At 42.9% G+C, this 23076-nt stretch overlaps 1 pseudogene; it reads right to left on the bottom strand.

The window, feature by feature from the left end:
* The window catches only part of LOC124048512, a 54324-nt pseudogene that overhangs the window by 18945 nt on the left and 12303 nt on the right, over nt 1–23076 (bottom strand).

The following is a 23076-nucleotide window of genomic DNA, read 5'->3' as shown; positions in this document are numbered from 1 at the left end:
ACAGGAACAGATTAAGTATTTCAAATTATCTTTCAAGTATTTCAAGCCCAGCTCTGATGGAGATTCAGGGGAATATTCTTTCAAAAGTTTGTCCTTTTGCTTAGACTGTTTAGGCCTTGAAGACTGTTTTTTTGTCTTGACATGGAGGTGGACTTACGTGTACATTGAGAGGCTGGAGTCGTAGGTAGACTCGACACCGAAGTTCACCTTATTGTAACGAAACATTTCGTTGGCATCCCAACCGTTGGCCTGAGAGAGGGCGAGAAAACTTTGTGTAAGTTGCCAGAGCCTGTGGCGATAAGCTCCAGGTTGTGTGTGTCAATGGAGGCTCCTCAGAGGAGGAAAGGGCGGACCATCCTTCTCAGTGAATTTCATAAAAATGTAAAAAGTGAAACTATACTAAATATAATCACAACGCCAAATAATTATAACACATTGTTTTGCAATGAAGGTCTACAGTAGCTTCAACAGAACTCTCTGGGGTAGCACCATGGTGTAGCTGGAGGACAACTAGTTTCCGTCCTCCTCTGGGTAAACTGACTTCAATACAAAATCTAGGAGGCTCATGGTTCTCACTCCCTTCCATAAACTTACACAATAATTATGACAACTTCGAGAGGATGTCCTCCAACCTATCAGAGCTCTTGCAGCATGAACTGACATCTTGTCTACCCAACCAAAGTAATCGAGAATTAATCTAGTACTGAAAGAATTAGCTACAGGTAGCTAGAACTGCAGAGCATAAAATGTGGTGGGTAGTTGACTAAAAGAGAAAGACAATAGTTGAAAAGTTTTGAACAAATTCATTTCTTGAAAAATGGAGAGAGAGAGAGCTAGCAATATTTCATTGTATTTAAAAAAAAGAATTGTACGTTCACTTGTTTAGCTAGCGAAGGCAGCTAGCTAGTCTACTCAAACACCTAGCTCAAACAGAGAGTGATACTATGAAAGCTCGCTGGCTATCCAACACTGGAACGCTTCCAAATCAAGGTAAGCTTTTGGTTTTATAAATGTATTGCCACCGGGGCCTGCCGGTGTAACTGCTAAACTGCTTGCTGTACTGCATGATTGCAGCGGGTTATAGTAGCTATGTGAACAACGATGTAGACAGTGTGTAGCGTTTATGGTATGAAGGTTTGGCTTGGGAAGGTTCTCTCACCTGGTCACGGATAGCTGCGAAGGGAAAAGGTGAGAGGAGGAGACCGCAAAGATGCGAGAAGGAAATATACAACGAGTAAAGTGATCATGCAGTTTGTATATGGCAGCTATGAAAGTGAACTGTGTTTGTGGGTGATCAGGGGTGTATTCATTTCGCTGATTGTGTTGAAAAATGTTTCTTAAACTGAACGTGGATAAACATACCTGAATTTATCCAATAGAAACTTTAATTTTCAACTGTTGGACTAATGATTACACCCTAGATCAGCTGGATGCAGGCAAGAATGTGCAAGGCGGTAGAGGGCGGGTCCCAACAGAGATCATTGCGGCGCTGACTGCATTTTTAATTCTGCGGGCTGGAGACAGATGACGCTGGGCAAAATTTTTTTTTGTTGTCCCTCAGATTATGTGGAAACTGTCATCTTTCTGCTTTGTATGCGTTAAACCAAATTTATGCTTGATCTGTAAATGAGGCCAAATCAAGCTCTGTACCGCATCACCGCGCACCTCTCAAATTGTGAAACAACGCAAAAGGCTCCGTATAGCTCTACATTGACATGATTGGATGACGTAGGTGGAGGAGGTATGTCCTGTATAAACACAAACTCACTTCCTTGACAACTTCATACAATAGCTCTGCTCCGCTAAGCGCAAGAAGTATTCAGGAGTTCACCTAGGGGTCATGATTGGGGCTGTACCAAATGATTGATGTATTAGAATAATTGATTATGCTTATGTTATATTAATAGAAGGGGAGGAGTTATAAGACCCCTCCCTCCTTACATTTATAGGGTCCCAGATTACAGATTAACAATATATATACAGTGGGGAGAACAAGTATTTGATACACTGCCGATTTTGCAGGTTTTCCTACTTAAAAAGCATGTAGAGGTCTGTAATTTTTATCATAGGTACACTTCAACTGCGAGAGACGGAATCTAAAACAAAAATCCAGAAAATCACATTGTATGATTTTTAAGTAATTAATTTGCATTTTATTGCATGACATAAGTATTTGATACATCAGAAAAACTTAATATTTGCTACAGAAAACTTTGTTTGCAATTACAGAGATCATACATTTCCTGATTAACCTGAAAGGCCGCTCAGCAAGGAAGAAGCCACTGCTCCAAAACCCGCCATAAAAAAACCAGACTAAGATTTGCAACTGCACATGGGGACAAATATTGTACTTTTTGGAGAAATGTCATCTGGTCTGACAAAACAAAAATAGAACTATTTGGCCATAATGACCATAGTTATGTTCGGAGGAAAAAGGGGGCGGCTTGCAAGCCGAAGAACACCATCCCAACTGTGAAGCACGGTGGTGGCAGCATAATGTTGTGGGGGTGCTTTGCTGCAGGAGGGACTGGTGCACTTCACAAAATAGATGGCATCATGAGGATGGAAAATTATGTGGATATATTGAAGCAACATCTCAAGACATCAGTCAGGAAGTTAAAGCTTGGTCACAAATGGGTCTTCCAAATGGACAATGACCCCAAGCATACTTCCAAAGTTGTGGCAAAATGGCTCAAGGTCAACAAAATCAAGGTATTGGAGTGGCCATCACAAAGCCCTGACCTCAACCCTATAAAAACTTTGTGGGCAGAACTGAAAAAGCATGTACGAGCAAGAAGGCCTACGAACCTGACTCAGTTACTTACATCAGCTCTGTCAGGAGGAATGGGCCAGAATTCACCCAACTTACTGTGGGAAGCTTGATGAAGGCTACCTGAAACGTTTGACCCAAGTTTAAATTGTCTAAGGCAATGCTACCAAATACTAATTGAGTGTATGTAAACTTCTGACCCACTGGGAATGTGATGAAAGAAATGAAAGCTGAAATAAATCTCTACTATTATTCTGACATTTCACATTCTTAAAATAAAGTGGTGATCCTCAGCTCACTGGTCACCATAGCAGCACCCACCCGTAGACAATTCCTCCTTTGGCCGCCTTTTCTCCCAGTTCTCTGCTGCCAATGACTGGAACGAATTGCAAACATCCCTGAAGCTGGAGACTCATATCTCCCTCACTAACCTGAAGCACCAGCTGTCAGAGCAGCTCACAGATCACTGCACCTGTACATAGCCCATCTGTAAATAGCCCATCCAACTACCTCATCCCCATACTGTAATGTATTTATTTTTGCTCCTTTGCACCCCAGTATCTCTACTTGCACATTCATCTTCTACACATCTATCACCCCAGTCTCCATCACTCAAGTGTTTAATTGCTAAATTGTAATTATTTCACCACTATGGCCTATTTATTGCCTTACCTCCCTTATCTTACCTCATTTGCACACACTTTATATATACTTTTTTTCTATTATGTTATTGACTGTATGTTTTGTTTATTCCATGTGTAACTCTGTTGTTTTTTGTGTCGCACTGCTTTGCTTTATCTTGGCCAGGCCACAGCTGTAAATGAGAACTTGTTCTCAACTAGCCTACCTGGTTAAATAAAGGTGAAATAAAAAAATAAGACCGGTAATTTGTACTAGGATTAAATGTCTGGAATTGTGAAAAACTGAGTTTAAATGAATTTGGCTAAGGTGTATGTAAACTTCTGACTTCAACTGTACTTCCTACATATGATTAGGCTATAGTTTACTACATTGCCTAGAAATAAATATGAATCACCCATATTTCTCTGTCTAAAAATCTTCCCACTACGAAAACGTAGGCTATAGAAAAAGCTCAAGAGAAAGGTCAAATCTCTCCAACTATGCTCTCTTAAACTACATTTAGCATATTGGCTGATATAGTCCAGTAAATACAGATAGCCTAATATAAATGGGCCACGTGAAAATCTCTAGTAAAGTTAACCTATTTCTTAAGTTATTTTTGTGCATTTGATATTGCCTATGGGGCGCAAAATTGCTGGGACCATGGCAGGCAAGTGAGCTGCGTCACATAGGCCTAAAATAATATTGCTGTTTGGGACCAGTTCTTGTGATAGCGGGTGGAAGTCGGACCCAAAGGCAGCAGGTGCGGGTGGGGTATGAAAAGCTGCGGGTGTTGGCGGGAGCGGGATGAAGATAGCACTCCCATGCAGACCTCTATAAGGCAGTATTGAATGTGTCACTGTCACCTTGCTTACTCTCGCTCTCGAGTGTGATCTTCATCCCGCCAACACCCGCAGCTTTTCATACCCATACCTGCTGCCTTTCAGTCCGACTTCCACCCGCTATCACAAGAACTGGTCCCAAACAGCAATATTATTTAAGGCCTATGTGACGCAGCTCACTTGCCCGCCATGGTCCCAGCAATTTTGTGCCCTATACGCAAACATTGCTGTGTGTGTGTGTGTGAGAGAGAGAGTGAGAGTGAGAGTGAGAGGCTAGGGTGAAGCAACCTCATGATGGGTATCGGGAAAATTTGAGTATCATATAGTAGCCTAAACCTATCAATGTTACATTGAGCTGGGTGAATGGAATATGAGTGCTAGTCATCCAATATGCTGAAATAGAAATAAGGCCCATAAATTGTTTTTAATCATCCTCCCTCATCTTAAAAAGGCACAGACCGCCACTGGTGTTTGTGTGTCAAAAAGAGTGATGGTGTGTGTGATTGTCAGAGTGAGTGAGCGAGTATAAGCGGTTGTATGTGTGCATACATATAAGCGTGTTAGACTCACAGCATCGTTCTCCAAATCGAAGGCCTCTCCGTTGCCATCTCCTCCCTCCCACCTCTGCAGCACCTTCTCTTTGTCTTCCCCGTTGACACGGGTCGAGCTGATGGACGTGTCTATGAACGTGTCTGCACATACAGGGTAGAGAAGCAACCATTATCCAAAAAGTCATGCGTGAGACAGAGAAGAGGTATATCTCTTAATCGGACCCATGAAATGTCCCCACAACGTGTGTGTGTATCGTAGGCAGACAACACATTACATTCTTACACAACATAACTATGACCCCATGCAAATTACCCTAACTTCTTATTAGTTTAGCACTCAGATGTCAACTTAGAATTTTGCCTTAAAGGAATAATTCACTCAAAATCCCCTTTATTTGTTTTGTTAGTACATTGTTGATACAGTCCCCAAAAGGTTTCGCATTACAGCAATCATGTTTTCAAGATATAGGACATTCAAAAAGCAAATTGCAACTTGCCACATGATCATGACGATGATGCGTTTTGCATCATCATGATGTGCCAAATTACAATTAGCTTTCTGAAAGTCTTATATATTTTAGATTTTAGAATATTCCGATTTTAGAATATTCACATAAACCTGTCACCAATTGGATGGAATCTTGATTGCTGACATGCAAAACATTTTCCATCCAATTGGTGACAGGTTTATGTGAATATTGTAAAATCTGAATAAGAAACAGAAGTTCAATGTGATTCCACTGCATTTTCTACTGATGGTTTGGTCACAAACTGTTGCGATAAATAGCATACTTGCCCAATTTGGTTTTGGCGCATGCTCTATAGACAACAGTTCGCTGATAAAGTGGAGGGGCAAGTTTATGATGATGATATGGATAAACGCAAGATCATTTTTCTTTGATCATTGGCAGTCAAGGACCAATCATCATGTCACCAGCATCATTCAAACAATACCCGACCCTCAATATTTATTTCCATGGCGCTCATCACCGTGCACTTAACCGTCCTTTCTGATGATGTTATGAAACAAGTTGAGGTTCATCCTATCTTATTCTACATAACTATGCTGTTCCACATCGAGGTGGTGGTAGAAGTAGTGAAACGTAACATATCATTGTGTGATTCCAAGTTTAGTGCGACATGATTGTTTTTATATCAATATTTGCATATAAAAGTGTGTCCACCGCAATCGTCGCATAAACTACTTCACCGCCACAAAAGTATCCAATCTTGTCTAGCGTATTTTGTTTCGTCGACATCAGGGCATTTTACTGACAAATGTCCTTGTTCCATCAGGCCTGTCGTGACTTTTTATATGAAATAGTTGGATGGAAACCTGGTTAATGTAACCATCGACAATGACCTACAAATCCATTAAACCACTCGTCCCTTACCGGACAATGCAGACAATTTACACGTTGATCAAACACTAACCCATAACACATTCCTCCCTCCGTCCAACCCTCCCGATCCCATTTCTCCCTAGCTGTCTCAATTGATTCAAAGTTCATCCTTCTTCCTCTGCAATTGCAAAGTGAAAACAATATGATGGAAGATCATCATTAGGTTGGCTTTCACCTGGTATGTTCTTATAGATTAGTGAAGCTGAAAGAGAGGTGAGGGGGTGACAGATTTTATACAATTGAGAGAAAGCACTCATCTGTACCTCTGGTGGCATAGTTTAGGTCCACGTCTCGGCAGGTCATGGTGACCACATCGTAAGAGCTGAAGACCATGGTGTCGGTGATGTCCTCCCTCCGCGGCAGGGCGGGCCTCTCGTCTTCGCCTCGCTTGTGGACTGCGTCCACTGCCAGCTCACACTGCAGACAGAAGAACATTTAAGTCAAAGGGAAGTAGGGCTGACCCCAACAAAAAATACCTTAAATCGACCAAAGGTCATCTGTTCTTTCGACAAATTGATTGGTTTACATTTAAAAAAGTGTATTTTTCCATATGTAGACACCCCCTGTGTGTTAAAATAAATCAACTACACACAAAATATATATACAGCACCAATCAAAAGCTTGGACACCTACTCATTCCAGGGTTTAGCTCTATTTTTAGTATTTTCTACATAATAAATAATAATAATGAAGACATCAAAACTTAGAAATAACACACATGGAATCATGTTCTTCAAAGTAGCCACCCTTTGCCATAATGACAACTTTGCACACTCTTGGCATTCTCTCAACCAGCTTCACCTGGAAACTGTTCCAACAGTCTTAAAGGAGTTCCCTCATATGTTTGGACACACTTACTCATTCAAGGGTTCAGGCCTGTCGTGACTTTTTATATGAAATAGTTGGATGGAAACCTGGTTAATGTAACCATCGACAATGACCTACAAATCGATTAAACCACTCGTCCCTTGTGAGTTTTGGTTGCGGGCCGTGTCAGTGGCACTGTTTTGTCCTCAAAGCGGGCAAAAAAGTTATTTAGTCTGCCTGGGAGCAAGACATCCTGGTCTGTGACAGGGCTGGTTTTCTTTTTGTAATCCGTGATTGACTGTAGACCCTGCCACATACCTCGTGTCTGAGCCGTTGAATTGCGACTCTTCTTTGTCTCTATACTGACGCTTAGCTTGTTTGATTGCCTTGCGGAGGGAATAGCTACACTGTTTGTATTCGGTCATGTTTCCAGTCACTTTGCCCTGGTTAAAAGCAGTGGTTCGCGCTTTCAGTTTCACGCGAATGCTGCCATCAAATCCACGGTTTCTGGTTTGGGAATGTTTTAATCGTTGCTATGGGAACGACATCTTCAATGCACGTTCTAATGAACTCGCTCACCGAATCAGCGTATTCGTCAATGTTGTTGTTGGACGCCGTGCAGAACATATCCCAGTCCACGTGTTGGAAGCAGTCTTGGAGCGTGGAATCAGATTGGTCGGACCAGCGTTGAACAGACCTCAGCGTGGGAGCTTCTTGTTTTAGCTTCTGTCTGTAGGCAGGGAGCAACAAAATGGAGTCGTGGTCAGCTTTTCCAAAAGGATGTCGGGCGAGGGCCTTATATGCGTTGCGGAAGTTAGAATAGCAATGATCCAAGGTTTTACCAGCCCTGGTTGCACAATCGATATGCTGATACAATTTGGGAGTCTTGTTTTCAGATTAGCCTTGTTAAAATCCCCAGCTACAATGAATGCAGCCTCAGGATGTGTGGTTTCCAGTTTGCAAAGAGTCAAATAAAGTTAGTTCAGAGCCATCGATGTGTCTGCTTGGGGGGGGGGGGGTATATACGGCTGTGATTATAATCGAAGAGATTTCCCTTGGTAGATAATGCGGTCGACATTTGATTGTGAGGAATTCTAAATCAGTTGAACAGAAGGACTTGAGCTCCTGTATGTTGTTGTGACCACACCACGTCTGGTTAACCATAAGGCATACGCCCCCGCCCCTCTTCTTACCAGAAAGATGTCAGTTTCTGTCAGCGCGATGCGTGAAGAAACCAGCAGGCTGCTCCGATTCTGTTAGCGTCTCTCGAGTGAGCCATATTTCCATGAAGCAAAGAACGTTACAGTCTCTGATGTCCCTCTGGAATGCTACCCTAGCTCGGATTTCATCAACCTTGTCAAGAGACTGGACTTTGGCGAGAAGTATGCTAGGGAGTGGTGCGCGATGTGCCAGTCTCCGGAGCCTGACCAGAAGACCGCTTCGTTTCCCTCTTTTACGACGTCTTTGTTTTGGGTTGCAGGCTGGGATCCAATCCGTCGTCCTGGGTGAAAGGCAGAACACAGGATCCGCTTCGGGAAAGTCATATTCCTGGTCATACTGATGGTGAGTTGACGTTGCTCTTAAATTCAATAGTTCTCCCCGTCTGTATGTAATGAAACCTAAGATGACCTGGGGTACCAATGTAAGAAATAACAGGTAAAAAAATGTTTTTTAAATGTATAGTTTCCTAGGAACGCGCAGCGAGGCGGCCATCTCTGTCGGCGCCGGAAGTACACGGATCAGTCGTCCTGGTCCCTTTGCAGAAAAACAGCCCCAAAGCATGATGTTTCCACATCCCATGCTTCACAGTAGGGATGGTGTTCTTTGGATGCAACTCAGCATTCTTTGTCCTCCAAACACAACGAGTTGAGTTTTTACCAAAAAGTTATATTTTGGTTTCATCTGACATTCTCCCAATCTTCTTCTGGATCATCCAAATGCTCTCTAGCAAACTTCAGACGGGCCTGGACATGTACTGGCTTAAGCAGGGGGACACGTCTGGCACTGCAGGATTTGAGTTCCTGGCAGCGTAGTGTGTTACTGATGATAGGCTTTGTTACTTTTGCTCACCGTTCTTGTGATAATTTTGACCCCACGGGGTGAGATCTTGCGTGGAGCCCCAGATCAAGGGAGATTATCAGTGGTCTTGTATGTCTTACATTTCCTAATAATTGCTCCCACAGTTGATTTCTTAAAACCAAGCTGCTTACCTATTGCAGATTCAGTCTTCCCAGCCTGGTGCAGGTCTACAATTTTGTTTCTGGTGTCCTTTGACAGCTCTTTGTTCTTGGCCATAGTGGAGTTTGGAGTGTGACTGTTTGAGGTTGTGGACAGGTGTCTTTTATACTGATAACAAGTTCAAACAGGTGCCAATAATACAGGTAAACGAGTGGAGGACAGAGGAGCCTCTTAAAGAAGAAGTTACAGGTCTGTGAGAGCCAGAAATCTTGCTTGTTTGTGTGATTTTCTGGATTTGTTTTTCTCATTTTGTCTGTCATAGTTGAAGTGTACCTATGATGAAAATGACAGGCCTCTCTCATATTTTTATTTGTATTTTTTAAACTCTGTTTATTAAGTTTTACACACACACACACACACACACAACAAAGCAATATAAATAAAATACTCAACTAGAAAAAAAATACAAACACATTTTTTTTTTTAAATAGCTTTAAAGATACCATACATTTGACAAGTTAAACACACCAGGCAGAAGGCTACAGAGGTTAAAAGGGCAATCTATAGTACAGGGACAGAGCCTGTAAACAGTCAAGGGATAAGGGTGGAGAAATGCAACCACTCACAGACAGTCATGGCCACAGACCGACCATCCACTGGACCAAAAATAAAGTTTACAATGCTAAAAAATAGAAAGATTATTCATGTAGGCATGAACAAAATGTAAAAAATAACTGGGAAAATCAAGCTCACACTTCAGTCTCTGCCCGGGAAAGATGAACAAGGCATCCGCGGATCACAATCAATAAGCACATGGACCTTAATGTCCCCCCCAGCAAAATCACAGAGAGAAGCTCCTCCAACCCTTAAGTCACAGAGGGGTCAAATACAGACTTATTTTAGTTTTAATTGGAATGCCATCAGAGGATGGACTGTTTAAAGTAAGACCGGAATGGAGCCCAAGCCTCAAACAGTTTGGGGTTCCCATGTGAATTGAATTGATTTTTTTCTAGTTTCAGAGAGCACAACACATCCCTCACCCAATATTTATAAGATGGGGGAGCTGCCATCTTCCAGTTCTGTAGTATTAGCCGTCTAGCTAAAAGAGTTGTATAAGCAACAGTGTCCGACTGGATTCTTGATAGGGGGTACCCATGGGCAGTACTCCAAAAAGGGCTCTAAGGGGAGACGGATCTATAACAGTGTCATATATATCAGAGAAACATTTAAATATTCATTTCCAGAAACCTGACAGTTTATGACAGCCCCAAAACATATGCAACAGTGTAGCTGGTTCCACTTTATATCTGACACAGGTAGGATCAAAATCAGAGAATATTCTTCCAAGTTTGGCGCCCGACCAGTGGATACGGTGAACCACCTTGAATTGAATGAGGCTATGTCTAGTGCTAAAAGAGGACGAGTGCACCCTGTGCAGCACAGATTCCCAGGCGTCTTCCCCAAGTTCCTCCCCAAATCCTTTTCCCATCGAGTCTTTAAAGGCACCAAAGAAGGGTTCTGTAAGTCATGAATGATTGCATATACATCTGAAATTGTGCCCCTAGGAAGCTTGTTCAACTCCAAGATGCTCTCTATAGCTGTGTTCGCAGGCCTATTGGGAAATCCATGTGTGTTAGCTCTGACAAAGTTTCTAGTCTGGAGATAAAAAGGTGGGTTTGGCGGAAAAAGTGGGATTGGGGGAGATTGAACTTTTCCTGCAGCTGAGAAAAAGAGGCAAATGTATCATCAAAGAATAATTGGGCTAGCGAGGAGAGGCCTAGTGAGTGCCAAATGCCAAATCATTCAAAGATGGAGGATATAAAATGTTTTGATTGATTGGGCCTGATAGAGAAAGCCTCGGAGGCTAAAGGCTAAACGGAACCGATTCCAAATTTTAAGAGACTGCTTTACAATTGGGTTGACACACCTTTTGCCTAGGGACACTGGGAGAGACGAGCACAACACAGAGGAAAGTGCTGCAGGTTTACACGATTCAGACTCCATCTGGACCCAGAGTGGTCTAGGGCCAGTAGGATCAGTCTGCAGCCAGTACAGAATGGCTCTGAAATTTGCAGCCCAGTAGTATGTCTGAAAATTTGGTAGAGCTAAACCCCCCAATGATCTAGGCTTCTGTAAATGTTTTCTACCAATCCGTGGTACCTTGCCATCCCAAATAAAATGCATGAATGTTTGATCCAGTGAAATAAAATAAAAATTTGGAATCAAAATGGGTAAACATTGAAATAAATATAAACATTTGGGCAACACATTCATTTTAATGACATTAATCCTTCCGATAAGAGAAAGGGGTAGCGAATTCCAAAAAGTAAAAGATTGTTTCAAGCGGTCTGCTTGAGCAACAAAGTTTTCCTGAAACAAATTTGAATATTTCCTCATCACTTTTACTCCCAAGTAGGTGAATTGATCCCGGACAATCCTAAACTGAGAACTTGTAAAAGAGCACTTTAAAGCAGCCTTGTTTACCGGAAAAAGCTCACTCTTGCCTAGATTCAGCTTGCACCCTGAGATTGATCCAAACTTTTTAAGAACAGATAGGGCACGTGGCAATGAGGTATCGGGGTTGGAGATAAACAAAAGGAGGTCATCAGCATATAGCGAGACTTTCTGCTCCCAGCCCACCCTGATTATACCTTGAATGGCATCATTAGAGCGTAGTGCAATGGCGAGAGGCTCGATTGCCAAAGCAAACAACAAGGGGGAGAGTGGACAACCATGTCTGGATCCGCGGTGCAAGGGAAAATAGTCAGAGGACAAGTTATTAGACCGTACCGAAGCCATGGGGAAAAAATAAAGAATCTTTATCCACGCATTGAATTTGGGGCCAAAGCCAAATCTATAAAGGGCAGCTGTTAGGTAATCCCACTCAACGCGGTCAAGCGCTTTTTCGGCATCAAGTGAGACCACCACCTCCAGGTCCTCCGACGCTGGGGAGTACAGTATATTCATAAGGCACCTAATATTGAAAAATAAATGCCTATTTCTCACAAAGCCAATCTGGTCAGAGTGTATTACTTGGTGCAGCAAGCCTTCCATACGGATGGCTAAAAGCTTAGCTAGGATTTTGTAATCACAGTTTAAAAGCGAGATTGGGCGATAGACCCCCTGGAATGTGGATCCTTTGTTTTTCTTTAGTAGTAATGAAATTGAAGCCTGATAAAGACTAGGCGGTAGCTTTGAAGTATTAAGAAACTCTGCAAATAGTCGAGACAAGAATGGGCAAAGCAGACCAGAAAACGTCCTGTAAAAATCGGTTGGAAAACCGTCCGGACCCGGTGATTTACCACTTTTCATTACGGACACTGCTGTTGCAATCTCCTCAAGCGTAAATTCTTCTTCTAGACAGTCATGGGAGTCTGTATCAATTGAAGGAATATTCAAGCCATTAAAGAAGGAGTCAATCAGCAAGGGGTCTTGAGGGGATTCAGAGGTGTATAGCGCAGAGTAAAATTGTTTAAATTGATTATTGATCTCTTTATGTATAACTGTGGTGGCACCAGACGGGGTCCTTATTTGTGGGATTAAACGTGAGGCCTCAGATTTACGGATCTGATGCGCAAGGAGTTTACTAGCCTTGTCGCCTTGTTCATAGACTTTGTATCGAGCTCGCAAGAGTAACTGTTTAACTTGCCTGGTAGAAAGCTCATCAAATTCAGATTGGAGTAGTTGGCGCTCTTTATGCAGATCAGAGGAAGGATCCGTAGCATATTTCTCATCCAATGTGGCTATGGACTCGCTCAGGTCCCGAAGTCGCTGGGAGCGAACACTGTTTTGGTTGGCTGTATAAGAAATAATTTGGCCACGTAGGTATGCTTTGAGAGACTCCCATATGGTAGAGCAGGACATACCTGGTGTTGAATTAGTTTCTAGGAATAAGGTGATTTCAGAAGAAATTCAATTGACAAACTCCTTATCTGAGAGTAAAATGGGGTTGAGACACCATTGATAACACATAGGAGGTCGCTGGGGAAACTCTAGTTCAAGCACTAATGGTGAATGGTCAGAGATAACAATACTCTCGTAAGTACACTGCCGAAGGTTAGGCAGAAGTGTTTTGTCCAAAAAGAAGTAATCAATCCGGGAGTAGGTTTAATGAACATGAGAATTGTCCTTCTGTAGCTCAGTTGGTAGAGCATGGCGCTTGTAACGCCAGGGTAGTGGGTTCGATTCCCGGGACCACCCATACGTAGAATGTATGCACACATGACTGTAAGTCGCTTTGGATAAAAGCGTCTGCTAAATGGCATATATTATATATTAATAAAAGGAATACTGTAGGATGTAGGAAACGCCAGGCCTCAAACATAGGATATTTCTGAAGAAAGGATTGAATAAGTAGGGCACATTTAGATGGGCCTGTATTTGTTTGTGAGCACTTGTCAAGAACTGGGGACATTTTACAGTTGAAATCCCCCCCTAAAATCAACAAATGAGAATCTAAATTGGGAATAGCAGACAGAAAGGAAGAAATGAAACTTGTGTCATCCCAATTGGGAGCATAAACACTAGCCAAAACAAGAGGGGTAGAAAACAGTTCACCGGTTACTATGATGTATCGTCCCTTAGGATCAGCAATAACCTCAGAAGCTACAAAGGGAGTAGCTTTATCAACCAGAATAGCAGCACCTCTTGATTTACTATGAAAGTTTGAGTGGAACACTTGACCAACCCAGTCCTTACGCATCCTAAAATGCTCACCAGTCCTCAAGTGAGTCTCATGTAGAAATGCAATATTTGCATTCAAACCCTTTAAGTGTGTCAACACCCTTTTACGCTTCACTGGGTTATTAACCCCTTTGGTGTTCCATGAAATGTACTTGATCGCATTATTTCGGCCCCTCTGGGCATTCCCATTATTCAACCCTGTCATTAGAGCATAGAATGGAAAAGCAATGAGCGCCCAAAACCCCCAGAATAACTTGTCTCGGAGTAATAATGTACGGTGGTAAATGTTTGGGAAAAGTACAGGAAAAAAAACTAAAAAAGACAGAATGACAACATTAGAACTGAACAATTCAACCTGCCCCCCCACCCCCTCCCCCCATCCCAGACAATACCTCCCCAAACGAGGTACAAGCCTAAATAGAACATGTTCTCTTCGCACAGTATGTCTGTGAGAGTGCGGTCTTAAACCCAAACCCACAGTCCCGCTCTTTAAAGTTGCGTTTTGTCAGTGGCTCAAGCAGCAAAAAGAAAGATTTGTTTGTATTTTTTTCAAATAAAAAAACGCGAATCCCTTGTGCAAATGGAATGACAAAAGCACCACTTGTAGATGTATATAATTGTATTCCCAGTCTTATAACAGGCATTGAGAGAAAATAAATAAAATGTATAAAGGCTCTCAGCCAAAAATCTAATTTGAAGTAAGAAAATCGTAGTAAGACAATCAAAAATAATAGTAATTATAATAGTAGTCTAGTTGACGCTGAGACAGCTTTACAACCAATACCAAAAATCTATGTGTGCGCAACGTTGAACGTTTGCAGGGCATAAATGACGCTAAAAACTTTAAAAATTAAAGCGAGACCCCAAAAACCGTGTAGCCTCGGGAGACATTTACTGTTTACTGGGTCAATGCAAATAGATGCAGTAAACAAATAACCAAAAATATTTTGAGTCACTGAGACACTGTGTAAACAAACTAAATAGGTGAGCGAGCCAGCCTAGAAACACAGGAGTTAAGTAAAACCTTAATACAATTAAAATTAAAATGACTGAATGCTTGTAAGGCACACACACTAGATGATCAAACATTAGATCACATCAAATAAGCCTGAATAGATTCGCCAACTATACAAGACTAGCCTGTTATATCTAAACACAATTGTACCACAGGTGGGTTACTTACTATCCACAGTTCGCAAGCAACAGTTGCTGAACTGTGAGCATGTTCAAGACTTATTGATGAGACGTTGAATATGGGCCATAGCCTCATCCGGAGATTCAAATGTGTAGTCTTTACCCTCATGAGATATCCATAAATGGGCCGGGAATCGCAGTCCATACTTCACACTTGGATGGTCCCGAAGTACTCGTTTGGCCTGTCTGAAAGCTGCGCGCTGCCTGGAAACAGTGGGGGAGTAGTTCTGGTAGATGGAGAAGCTCTGTCCTTGAAAGCTCAGAGTGGTATTGCGGGCTCGTCGGAGGATCTCCATCTTCTCATGAAAAAAGTGCACTCGAAGAAGTAAGTCACGGGGCCTCTCCCCATCCCAGGGCTTTGGGCGCAGCGACCGGTGGGCTCGATCAATCAGGGGCTTTTCATCTAAGGCAAGAACATCCTTCAGCATCCCTGAAACGAAATCCGTGGCGAGATGCATTTCCGCTGACTCTGGGACCGATACAAGTCTCAGATTATTGCGGCGAGAGAATCCCTCTAAACTCACACAGCTCTCCTTCACCTTTTTCAAATCCGCAGCTAGGTGTTTAACTTCAGCCTCCAGGGATGTAGTTAAGTCGGAGACATTAGTAGCGGAGGTCTCCAGTGCTGCAATCGTTGTAGTGTGTGACACAGTTGTTGTTTTGAGTAATGTGATTGCTGGCACAGTCTCCTTCCGCAGGATGGTTAAATCTGCTTTTAAAGTATCAGAAACCTCCTGTATTCTGGCCTCAATCGTAGCAACCACCTGTGTTTTCATTTCAACTATCTCAGAGCGTAGTAGGTTGATGGCCTCGAGAATGTTCAAGAGAGCCGTGCATTGCGGCCTCGCAATGGATTAGTCCACTGAGACAGGCCTGAATCGGAAAGGTGTCTCGTTTGTCATGAAAAAAATACATCTGTAAATCTATTTGCGATTGCTCAACTAAAATAATCTTGGTCGACCAACAGCCTATCTACCAAACAATTGACCAGTCGACTAAATGGGGTCAGCCCTATATGGAAGACAACCTTCTTTAGGCCGTAAAGACTAGTAGAGACATCAGAGCCTCGAACACAAACCGTGGTCCCTGGTCAAGAACTACACAGTGTGGTTTGGATCTTAGAGACTTTCATGTACTTACCCGTGAGCCGAGGGTCTTGAAGATGCCCTCGTACACGTTGCCGTTCTTCACTCTTACGTCACAGGTGGAGCCCTGTAAAGTAGGCAAAAACAGAGGGGCATGGAGGGAAGTATGTAGGCAGGAGAATGAGAGAAGGAGCAGAAGATTGAAGAAAATACTATCTAACACAGTCTATGATGAGCCATGTCAACAACATTATGGTTCGATATAACAAGATGCTAAATGTCCGTGCAGACATAGCCCTGATAAAATGGCTGTAGACTACATTGAATTCTACAGCCATGTCTCAGGACTAAAACAGACAACAACAAAAATAACTCACCACCACAGCTGTGAGGAAATGTATCATTCTGGCATTGTTGTAGACACCCTCAAACACCTAGGAAAGGGACCAGAACATTCACCTTGAAAGAAACTCCATTCATTGGACTGCAGCTTTGTGCAGTATGGCCAATGATTCAGAAATCGATGATAATATATGTGATCTTCAAATATCGACAAGAAATACACACTGCTTTCAAACAGAGAACAAATGTTGGTTGCGTGCCTATTTCTTAACTGATATAATACTACAGCTGAAGACATAAAAAAAACTGAAAACAACATTCAAATGTACTGAACAGGGATGTATTTCAAAACAAACCCAGGGGGTAATAATTACGTAGTTCTATGGAGTTTTGGTTTTGTTGTTCTACAACCTTTGAGTCATACTCACAGGAGAGGACAGGAAAGGTGGCTTCACAGAGGTTCGACTCCTGGGGGGGGGGGGGGGGGGTACAATGGGGTTAGAACAGATTTGACATTGAACAAAAATGCAATAGTCCTTTCACTATATAAAAGGCTGGTCCTACTATACAGATTGCATTAGGTGTGCTAATGTCATAGCAAAGCACAAAATTAAGAAAGTCACATTTCTAAATGGACTCCTACAAAGTGTAGATAGCTGTAATATGCACTTGACAAAACTGTGGATGTAGAACAATACAAAGCAGAGGTTTGGTGACTAATCAGTTAACATGAGATAACTAATTTGCTTACAAACCTAGCATGACATCATTGGAAAATAGCAAGATAACTTTGTCAGACGAAAAGGTATAATAATATATGATAATAATAATAATATATGCCATTTAGCAGACGCTTTTATCCAAAGCGACTTACAGTCATGTGTGCATACATTCTACGTATGGGTGGTCCCGGGGATCGAACCCACTACCCTGGCGTTACAAGCGCCATGCTCTACCAACTGAGCTACAGAAGGACCATATACAATCTCTGTGAATGAATTTATGACTAATCTCATGCTTTGTTAGCAGATGGTCATTAGTTAAAAATTCTTTATTTCGCACCACAAAAAAAACCCCGCTTAGAGTCAACATCCTCCTCTGCAACACAGTGAGCGGTTGGCAGAAAGATCAATATCCCATATTGTCCCGCCTTATTTGCTCATCAAAGCTTTCAAACTTTTTACTCTACTTTTTACATTATCGTCTATTTGCCCAAACTCGATATGAAAACTCGGATTGGCTAGCATGTATGGAGGACCGTTCCCGCCACCCCCAAAATAAAATCTGACTAGGAGCTGTGATGATAGCAAGTCATTATGGGATGGTAAATTAGAGCCTAACAAATTTTTTGGGCTGATATTAGTTTTTCTTCACAGAAATGTTTATAAAATTGGTCTTTATTCTACACATAAAGCGCAGATATTATAAACATAGATTGAACAAATGCATACATCTGCTCATTTGTGGTCATTTTTTTTAAAGTCAATGATTGTCTGAAGAGGGCGCTCTACGTGCTGCTCAATGAACATCATATAGCTCGGAAGTCCCGATGTGAGAGAGTGGGCATGGTGGTTTGACGGTGAGTAGCTTGCAACAGCCAGCGTTTTGAATAGGTAAATAATTAAAAGTATTTTGTACATAGTGTTGATGCAACCGTCTCTTTTAACTGAAAATAGCTTCTGGTTATCAGATCAGCGATTATGCACCTCGAACTGAAGTAAGATGTTTTCTTTCATGAGTCTGATGCAAAATATATAATGTTGCTCCCGGACTAAGAAAATAAGGAAATACAGGGGGTGCAGATCAGGATGCTTGTGAGAATTCGTCGGCGAGTGGGTAACCTGCCACTACCATCCGTTCTATTGGCCAACGTACAATCACTGGAGAATAAACTGGATGAGCGAGACTATCCTACCAACGGGACATTAAAAACTGTAATAAACTGTAATATCTTTAGTTTCACAGAGTCCGCACAAGCTAATAAAAAAATAATAAACTCTAGACCACCTTTACTCCACACACAGAGACGTGTACAAAGCTCTCCCTCACCCTCCATTGGCAAAACTGAACACAATTCTATCTTCCTGATTGCTGCTTACAAGCAAAAAGTAAAGCAGGATGTACCAGTGACGAGATCAATAAAAAAGTTGTCAGATGAAGCAGATGCTAAGCTACAGGACTGTTTTGCTAGCACAGACTGGAATATGTTCCAGGATTCATCCAATGGCATTGAGGAGTACAACACCGGTCATCGGCTTCATCAATAAGTGCATCGACGACGACGTCCCCACAGTGACCGCACGTACATATTCCAACCAGAAGCAATGAATTAAAGGCAACATCCGCACCGAGCTAAAGGCTAGAGCTGCCGCTTTCAAGAAGCGGGACACTAATCTGTACACATAAAAAAATCCCACTATGCCCTCAGACGAACCAAACAGGCAAAGCGTCAATATAGGACTAAGACTGAATCCTACTACACCGGCTCAGATGCTTGTCGGATGTGGCAGTGCTTGCAAACTATTACGTACTACGAAGGGAAACCCAGCCACGAGCTACCCACTGACACCAGATGAGCTAAATGCCTTTTATGCACCCCAATTTGCATACTGCCCCAACAAATCCACAGATAACCCAATCTTAATTGCACTCCACACTGCCCTTTCCCACCTGGACAAAAGGAATGCCCATGTTTGAATGCTGTTCATTGTCAACAGCTCAGTGTTCAACACCATAATGCTCATCACTAAGCTAAGAACCCTGGGACTGAACACCGCCCTCTGCAACTGGATCCTGGACTTCCTGAAGGGACACCCCCAGATGGTATGGGTGGGCAACAACACATCTGCCATGCTGATCCACAACACGGGGGCCCCTCAGGGGTGCATACTTAGTCCCCTCTTGTACTCCCTGTTCACCCACAACTGTGTGGCCAAGCCCAGCTCCAACACCATCATTAAGTTTGCTGACGACAACGGTGGAAGACCAGAGGTCAGGAGGAGGTCAGAGACCTGGCCGTGTGGTGCCAGGATAACAACCTCTCCCTCAACGTGAGCAAGACAAAGGGAGATGATTGTGGACTACAAGAAAAGGAGGGCCGAACACTCCCACATTCCCATCGACAGGGCTGTAGTGGAACAGATCGAGAGACAAGTTCCTTGGTGTCCACTATCATGGTCCAAACACACCATGAAAAGTTGTGAAGAGGGCACGGCAACACCTTTTCTCCCTCAAAAAAAGATTTGGCATGGGTCCCCAGATCCTCAAAAAGTTCTACAGCTACACCATCGCGAGCAGCCTGACCGGTTGCATCACTGCCTGGTATGGCAATTGCTCGGCATCCGAAAGTAAGGCACTACAGAGGGTAGTGTGTACAGCTCAGTGCATCAAGCTTCCTTCCATCCAATACCTATATACTAGGCGGTGTCAGAGGAAAACCCCAAAAACTGTCAAAGACTCCAATCACCCAAGTCATAGACTGTTCTCTCTGCTACCGCACGGCAAGTGGTACCGGAATGCAAAGTCTAGGTCCAAAAGGCTCATTAATTAACAGCTTCTACCCCCAAGCCATAAGACTGCTGCTCAATTAATCAAATGGCCATCCAGATTACTTTTGTGATACTTTTCTTTTTCACTTTAGTTTATTTAGTAAATATTTCTTTACTACATTGTTGGTTAAGGGCTTGTATGTAAGCATTTCACGGTATTCATTGCATGTGACAAATAACATTTACAGTAGTTGCATTAATCAACCCCCATAGTCTCCACAGCCGGACAATTTTCAATAGGCTTCTGAAAATAAATGCTGTTGGCATTCTCAGTGTCGCTCATTCAGCCAACAGAAACTTTCAACTGGTTTTTTCCCCACTAAGCAACGAGTCGGAGCCCAAGCGTTCTCAGTTCTCACCTCCACCCATTACTGGGTCTGAGCCGCCGAAGCCTCCCCACCATTAGCTCTGACAAATTCAAAAACCCAAGTCATTGGTGACTTCATTACCCGCAATATTAGCCTTAAATAGAATCATCCAGCGATTATACATTGTTTACCACGGGGCAGGGCTACCGATGTAAAGGATCATCTGAAAACGTTGCTGGCTGATGTTCAAACTAGCGAGTGTAGAGAGAATATGGATATTGTTATCCACGTCAGCACAAGCGACGTTAGGATGAAACAGTCAGAGGTCACCAAGCGCAGTAACTTCAGCGTGTAAAATAGCCTTAAAGATGTGTTGGCATCGAGTAGCTGTCTCTGGCCCCCTCCCAGTTAGGGGGAGTGATGATCTCTACAGCTGACTTGCACAACTCAATTGCTGGTTGAAAACTGTTTCCTGCCCTCCCAAAATATTACATTTGTAGATAATTGATCCTCTTTCTGGGCCTTTTGAGAAATGACAGACTCCATCCTAGCTGGAGGGTGCTCTCATGTTACCGGTCAACAGACAGGGCTCTAACTTCTCTAGCTCCACATTGAGAGGGTGCAGGCCAGACAGCAGGCTGTTAGCCAGCCAGCAAGAGTGGAGTCTGCCACTAGCACAGTCAGCTTAGTGTTCCCCATTGAGACAGTGTCTGTGCCTCGATCTAGGTAGGGACAATCTAAACATGTGGTGTTCGCTTTAGCAATCTCACTGGAATAAAGTCCTCCTCAATCCCTATAATTGTTTTAAGAGACTGATAATACCTCAACTAAAAATAGGACTACTTAAATGTTAGATCCCTCATTTCCAAGGCAGTCATAGTCAGTGAACTAATCATAAACTTAATGTGATTGGCCTGACTTGAAACATGGCTTAAGCCTGATGAGTTAAAATGAGACCTCTCCACCTGGTTACACTTGTGACCATATCCCCCGCGCATCCCTCAAAAGTGGAGGTGTTGCTACCATTTGTGACAGCAAATTTGTCTTTAGTAGAGAAATCTATGCAGCCTACCCAATCACTTTTTATAGCTACTGTTTACAGGCCTCCTGGGCCATTTACAGTGTTCCTCACTGAGTTCAATGAATTCTATCGGATCTTTTAGTCATGGCAGATAATTCAATTTTTTTGGTGACTTCAATATTCACAGAGAAGTCCACAGACCCACTCCAAAAGGCTTTCGGAAACCATCATCGACTCCGCTCTCCCAATCAACACATGTGATTTATTTTTTTGTTGCTTAGGATAGTTATCATTGTTTTAGTTCACTGCGGAGCCCCTAGTCCCACTCAACATGCCTCAGATACCTCTTTTGTTCCACCTCCCACACATGCGGTGACCTCACCCAGCATAACTAGTGCGTCCAGAGATACAACCTCTCTTATCGTCACTCAATGCCTAGGTTTACCTCCACTGTACCCGCACCCTACCATACCCATCTGTATATTATGCCCTGAATCTATCCTACGACACCCAGAAATCTGCTCCTATTATTCTATGTCCCCAACACAAACAGTTTTGATAGCCTTTAGCCGTACACTTATCCTACTCCTCCTCTGTTCCTGTGATGTGGAGGTTAACCCAGGCCCTGCGTGTCCCCAGGCACTCTCATTTGTTGACTTCTGTAACCGTAAAAGCCTTAGTTTCATGCATGTTAAAATCAGAGACCTCCTCCGTAAGTTTGTTTTACTCACTGCTTTAGCACAATCCGCCAAGCCTGATGTCCTTGTGTCTGGATCCTGGTTTAGGAAGGCCACCAAAGATTGAGATTTCCATCCCCAACTACAACATATTCCATCAAGATATAACTGCCAAAGGGGAAGGAGTTGTAATCTACTGCAGAGATAGCCTGCACAGTTCTGTCATTCTTTCCAGGTCTATGCCCAAACAGTTTTAAAAAGTAATCTCTCCAGAAATAAGGCCCTCACTGTTGCTGCCTGTTATAGACCCCCCTCAGCTCCCAGCTGAGCCCTGGACACCATATGTGAATTGATTGCCCCCCATTTATCTTCAGAGTTCGTTCTGTTAGATGGCCTAAACTGGGATATGATTAACACACCAGCAGTCCTACAATCTAAGCTAGATGCCCTCAATCTCGCACAAATTATCAAGGAACCCACCAGGTACAACCCTAAATCCGTAAACATGGGCACCCTCATAGATATTATCCTGACCAACTTGCCCTCCAAATACACCTCTGCTGTTTTCAAATCAGGATCTCAGCGATCACTGCCTGTATCCGCTATGGGTCAAACGATCACCCATCATCACTGTCAAACGCTCCCTAAAACACTTCTGCCAGCAGGCCTTTCTAATCGACCTGGCCCGGGTATCCTGGAAGGATATTGACCTCATCCCGTCAGTCGAGGAAGCCTGATCGTTCTTTAAAAGTAATTTCCTCACCATCTTAAATAAGCATGCCCCTTTCAAAAAATGTAGAACTAAGAACAGATATAGCCCTTGGTTCACTCCAGACCTGACTGCCCTCAACCACCACAAAAACATCCTGTGGCGGGCTGCACTAGCATTGAATAGTCCTCACGATATGCAACTTTTCAGGAAAGTCAGGTACCAATACACGCAGTTAGCTAGGAAAGCAAAGGCTCACTTTTTCAAAACAGAAATTTGCATCCTAACTCCAAAAAGTTTTGGGACACTGTAAAGTCCATGTAGAATAAGAGCACCT

This window comes from Oncorhynchus gorbuscha, linkage group LG11, assembly GCF_021184085.1.
Source record: "Oncorhynchus gorbuscha isolate QuinsamMale2020 ecotype Even-year linkage group LG11, OgorEven_v1.0, whole genome shotgun sequence".
Classification (NCBI taxonomy): domain Eukaryota; kingdom Metazoa; phylum Chordata; class Actinopteri; order Salmoniformes; family Salmonidae; genus Oncorhynchus; species Oncorhynchus gorbuscha.
This window is presented reverse-complemented; position numbering and strand designations above follow the sequence as displayed.